This window comes from Petaurus breviceps, unplaced genomic scaffold (genome assembly GCF_028583685.1).
Source record: "Petaurus breviceps papuanus isolate PSGF00001 unplaced genomic scaffold, PetGlider_PUasm1.0 446, whole genome shotgun sequence".
In the NCBI taxonomy this organism is placed as follows: domain Eukaryota; kingdom Metazoa; phylum Chordata; class Mammalia; order Diprotodontia; family Petauridae; genus Petaurus; species Petaurus breviceps.
The window spans coordinates 1,163,986-1,170,357 of NW_027186338.1; positions in this window are offsets into that span (position 1 = coordinate 1,163,986).

Below are 6,372 nucleotides of genomic sequence, written 5' to 3' on the forward strand. Positions count from 1 at the left end.
TTACTCGCTGTGCTACCTGGCCGCCCCTCTCTTCACATTTCATTACTATTACAGCATCAGAAAATTTAAACTGGAGAGAAAGCTTATGATGGTAGTAAATGTGGAAAGGCCTTCATGCGAAAGGTACATCTTCATGTGCATCACCAAATGCATATTGGAAACATTCTTTTTGAATGTAGGGGTGTGGGAAAGCTTTCACATACAACTCAGAACTTATTTGACATTAAATAATTCATACTAGGGAGAAACCTTATCGATGTGGGATATGTGCGATATGTGGGAAGGCCTTCAGGAGGAAGGCAGACCTTACTCGGCATCAGAGAAATCATACTGGGAAAAGCCATACGAATGGACATATTTAAGTACAGTAGAAGGAGGTGAGAAAAAAGTACAGCGTCCCTAAAGGTTAGCACATGTCCAATAACCATGGTTCACACTGTATATCCTGACTGGAGAGGCATGCCTCCTTCCCTCCTTCAGACTTTTTTCCATGCCTTGCTAGATAGAGGGAGAAAAAATTGTACAAAGTGACAGAGGAGTTTGGACCATGTATGAGGCCTTGTTCCCATAGGCAGAGGGGCCGAGAATGTGACAGGGGAAACTCCTAAGCTGACATGGTAAGGGAACTGGAGATAGTAGAAATGTGTGTGTGTGATACAGCTCCTTTGACACAGACCTGTATTGATGTACCAGTCCAAATGTTCATATGGATTATTAGTGCCCAACCTGTTGTAGAGCCTTTTGAGCTCCTATTGGTCTGAACAGTCACTGTTGGGCACACTGTAATTTGATCTTGACATCCTGGAGTCATTTTGGTCCTCTTTGAGCACAAAGGACAACCATGACCACACTGATACCATCCCTAGGTGAAGAGGCTGTTAGATTGTATATGGTAATAAATCTATGCTTAGTTTCCACCAACATTGTCTCACAGTTTTCTCAGCAGCTTTTGTATATAGTACAAATATAATAGTCAGTGACTACTGTGTCTTGTGTGCTTCATCTGTACCACTGATTGTACCTGCCAAGACAAACCCAGGAACTATATGAATACAATTGCAAGACACTTCACACAAATAAAGTCAGACCTAAACAAAAGGAAAAACATCAATTGCTTATGTATGGGTTGAACTAATATAATAAAAAGGAGAATTCTACCTAAATTAATTTACTTTTTGATGACATCAATCAAAAAATTATTTATAGATCCAGAAATAATAACAATTCATCTGGGAGAAGAGTTAAGGATCTCAAGGATCTTGCTGAAAAATATTGCAAAGGAAAGTGGCCTAGCCTTACCAGATTTATAAATATTTTATACAGTGTCAATCATCAGTGATAACAAATTACAATAGTCTATATTTTCTATCATAATCGATGCCCATCTCAAATTCAATAGCAATAACCACTCAATTTCAGCCTTTATAATCAGAATGAAAATTTCCTCGAACCCTCTCAACATGCTTAACCCATCTGATCCTAACACAAGGACGCACCAGGGTGTGGGGGTTCCTGACTTTCCACAGTAGATTTGCTGAATAATGGCATCCCAACCTGTGATTTGTGACTCCAACAGAACACTCAGCACTTCAAAAGATCTAATATACTTTATTTAGAATATAGGAAAATGGGAAGGAAACCAGAGATAACAGAGTAAAAGCCTTAGCAATAGTAAAATAAGAGCAACAATGATTAAAATACACACACACATATACACATACATATTTACAATCATCACCCATGTGGGGAAGCACCAACACCTGGCCACATAGGCTGAATTGAGGGTACAACTGTCAGGGTCCAGCTCAGGAGGGTCCCAGGCAGGACATCTTCTCCATGGGTGAAATTCCAATTTGGGGTCTGCATCTTACAGTGTAAGTAGTGCTGAGAAAAAAGAAAGCATACTACCAGGTGTTTTTAACAAGCCTTGTATCTTGCATGAGGCCTGGGATGGAGGCCAATCCCTTCAAGGCCCCCCCAAGAATGATGTTTCCTTGGAATGGCTAGTTCCAGAAGCTGGGCAGTTATATCTCTTTTCAAGGAAGTGGCTGGGGTCCCAGGAGAACAGCCCTCATATTCTCAGGATCCTCTGTTCCCCAATAATAATAGAATAATACTAATAGAAAGGTCATATTGAGTTGGGGCCTTCGTTTCTATAATCTTATTCCACACAGGGGGTTTTCCTTGCCCCTTCAATGGCTGAACAAGTTGTGGTATATGAACATAATGGAATGCAATTTTTCTATAAGAAATGATGAGCAGGTGGATTTGAGAAAACCCGGGAAAGACTTAGGTGAACTGATGCTGAATGAAGTAAGCAGAACCAGGAGAATATTGCACTAACAGCAACATTGTGTGGTGATCAGCTTTGATAGATTTAGTTCTCAGCAATAGAGTGACCTAAAACAATTCCCAAAAGACGCATGATGGAAAATGCTATCCACATCTAGAGAAAGGACTATGAAGTCTGAATGCAGATGGTAACATAATATGGTCATTTTAAAATATTTTTTTGTTACTTTTTCCTTGTGGATTTCCCCTTTTGTTCTGATTCTTTTTATACTACATGACTAATATAGACATATGTTTAATGTTATAGCATGTGTACAACCAAATCAAATTGCTTATTGTCTTAGGGAGGAGGGTTGGTAGGGAGGGATAAAACAACTTGGAACTCAGTCTCATAAAAAATGAATGTTGAAAACCTATCTATACATGTAATTGGAAACTATAACATACTGTTAAGTGAAAAGTATAAGATGCTATTAGAGCATCTTGTACTGGAGAATCTTAAAACCAGTTCAGTCTCAGACTCTTCAACTTAGCCAGCTGGTGTCTTAGCTCCTTGGGAGTAGGTGGATTAGAAATTTAATGACAGTATGTTATGGGTTAGAGGGATTAGCATATCTAGTGACCTCTGTATAGTTATCTCACCTTCCTCATCTTCACCTTTGCAGAGATTTCAATTTGTCTTGAGAAATCCATAGCTTATTGGCTCAGAGCTTTCTCCTTTCCACTTCTTAAAAAAAAACTGAAACATACCTGAAGTCTTTTAGCCCTGATGTAAGTGATTCCTGAGCCTGCTTGTGGTTTGTGTCATCTATAATGATAACAGCTAATTGGGAGTGTCATTCTCACAACTGTGTGGAACCTTGGATAAGTTACCTTACCCATGTGAGCTCTTCCTGTGTAAAGCAAAAGATCTTTATTAGATGATTCCTAAAGATCTTTTATTGGAAGCAAAGACACTGAAGGAGCCCAAGAGAGTTGACTTAAACTCCCCCACTTCCACAGTAGCAACAAGTAGTGTTGTGGTCAAAGAGGTATTGCAGAGCAGACTTGGAGTACTTTCAGTTAAGGTCCCTCCCAGGTGACTTGATTTGGAACCCACTTAGGGACTCCTTGGTCATGGAGAATTAAAAAACAAAACAAAAAAAACAACACTTCATTGGCAGAGTGTGAATTAACTCTAAATGGTTTCTTATGCCAGCTCTAAAATGACAAACTGGACCAGGGAAGTGTGAAAGTAAATCAAAGGCCAGGGGAGACTGTCAGAGCAATCCATTTATCGATTCCATGAGCAAGTTTCTTTAGTAAGACAAAGAAGGCAACTCTAGGCCATTAAGTTTTATAATACTGCTTTGTTCATTTTCAAGATGCCAGAGAGTGATATCAAGTAGGCCATGATGGTAATAATGTCCTTGCTATATCCATGCACACGAATAGTATCTAAAAATGTATAAATAATCATAAAAAGGCACCTAACACCTTCTGGATGGAATCCCAGAAAATGGCAGAGCCTTGGATCTTCAGGATATCAGGCAAGCTCTGATTTACAGCCACATCACTTGGGTAAACCAGGAGTGGACAGTATGGACTAGTCACATCACTGGAAAACTCAGAGCTAACTTATCTAGGACCAGCCTGATTCCTGAATCAGATGTTTTGGCTCCCTTCGTCTCCCCTTTTTTTATTAAATAATTTAAGGGCATGTACCTCACTCCCTAAAGTCTTGTCCTCACAGGACATCATTCACATAATGCAATAGTACAAGTATACATAAAATCACTATACCAATTAAAATAGGAAGCAAAATGCATTCCAAGAGCCAGTGTGTTCTGAAATGGAGAAATTTTCTTCAATGTGCCAATAATTGTCTTTTTTAAATCCTTCTGGGTCAATCCCAGAAACTTTACTATGTTTGATGTCTTTGATGATCTGATGGAAAATCTTTATATCCATGGTGATAATGGAATCATGCCATGCTCCACATTAAATGTGGTCTAATCCTGTCCCTAGATAATGTTGGTCTAGGAGGAGTTATTTAAGCTGAGGGTGACACAAGTGTATGTATATCTATAATCACAACATAGAGATAATCGAGTCTTAAGGGTCTCTATTTCATCTCCTATATATAGTATAGACTGTTCTAATAAATCAGTTTTTGTCTGGGTGTCCCAATTGATTTTTCCCTGTACCTGAAGTGCCTTAGATAAATTTTTTGCTAGTTCTTCATCATACTGGGCAGTTTGAGTTGTGGTCTGTAAAGACACAGCCAAAAGTGTAAAGATATGATTCCTAATAGTAGCCCTGTGAAATACCTATTACATTTTAAAGCCTTGTAATAAGAATGTAAATTTTAAAGATCTTCCCTGCCCCAAGGTAATGTGCACCTGAAGCCTGGGGTGGGAGGCTTGTTTTTCAGTAGATACTTCTTGATTGGCCAGTGAGTCAATAAGGTTGTTACATTCTCTGAGCCAGGAGAAGGCTATATAAGCCCTGATGTGTAGCTTTGTTTTGGGACTCACTTTGAGAAGTGTTCTGTGATTTGATCTGAATTCTGGGAAGCTGTTGTTGAGAGTCCCGCGGCTTTGAAAAACCCAGATGTGGAAACCCAGATGTTGACTGGGTATGGATGTAATGGTTAGACAGTTTGGAAAGCTGTCTACTTGATCTGTTAATGTCTTGATAATTCTGTCTGTATATTTTGAAGTTTGGGGTGCTGACCTTTTTCCCCTGAACAAGGTAAACAATATATGTCTGACTGATTAAAGTAAGCTTGTTAACCCATTTTGAGTTGCTTTCCTTTAACAAAGCAGATTCAAGAACCTGTATGGGCAGCAAACCCTGAGGACGCGCTTGGGGTGCTTGCCGCTACAAGCCTCACTGATCAAACTCTAGCTAAGCTATGCTCTTCTCCCCTTTTTTTGACAAGAAGCTTAAGAGTGTGAATCTTGTCGCCCAAAGCTGATAAAAACTGGCTGATCATGTGAATCCCCTCAGGTGCAGCAAGGCACCTTATTATCAGCAAGAATGCAACTGGAACAAAGTGAAGTAACAGGCAACTAAGATTATGAAATGGATTGATTTGATTTATCCAGTGAAATATCTGATTGGCTATATTTTCAGGATCAATTCCTGAACTATGACTTTGTGCAATGTGTTCAGACAGAGGACAACTGATTTATGTCCCAAGTGAAGTTATGACTATGCAACACACCAGTAAACCTATTCCTAATCCGATCCCAAGGAACATTAGAAGTGTCGTTATTCCAAATATATGGTGTTACACAAACATAAGTATATCTGTAATAACATTTCAATTGCAAGCGAATTCCAATTCTTGAACATAATCTCCTAACCATAGTACAGATTCGTCTACTACAATAAGCCCCGCTTTAATTTCTCTATTTTTGCTTGTTCTTTAAGTACCTCAGAAATATTTTTTGTGAGTTGATTTGCAAACTGAGCAGTTCATATTGATTCTGTTAAAGCTACTGCAGTACAGCCAAGGAAGTGATTATAGCAATAGCAGCTAAAATACCAGCAATAAACATTCCAACAAAACTCTTGAATCTTGCTCCCTTTGTTTTTCACCGTAGGGCATCAAAAATATGCTCCCCTGCAGACCCATACCAAGTATGATTGATGTTTGTAGGTATTAGATTATAGGAAGGATGTTTTATGATAAGTACTAGTGGTTTGAATCAGGATCTATACAACGGAACAGAGTACATTTATAACATGTGATGTTGTAAATACTTTTTTTATTCTCAATCTTAATGCCTTCCCAAATATAGTTGCTGTGCATTACAGCATTCTTGGTGTGAAACATCTGGATACATGATGCGACCCTGATAGTGAGGCCTGTTCCCAAATCTGTCTTGATGTATTTACTTGATCTAGGGCAGCCATTACTCTCCATAGGTTTTCAAATATCTGTCCTTTAGTGATAAAAACATCCTCCACCAAGTTCCCATAGATGTATCCTCATATGTCCCCATACCAGAGATATAAATCTAAAGAATTATTTTGAAAAGGAGTAATACAGTTTTCCCAAGGTGGCATCCCCTTCCATTCAATGGAGTTATT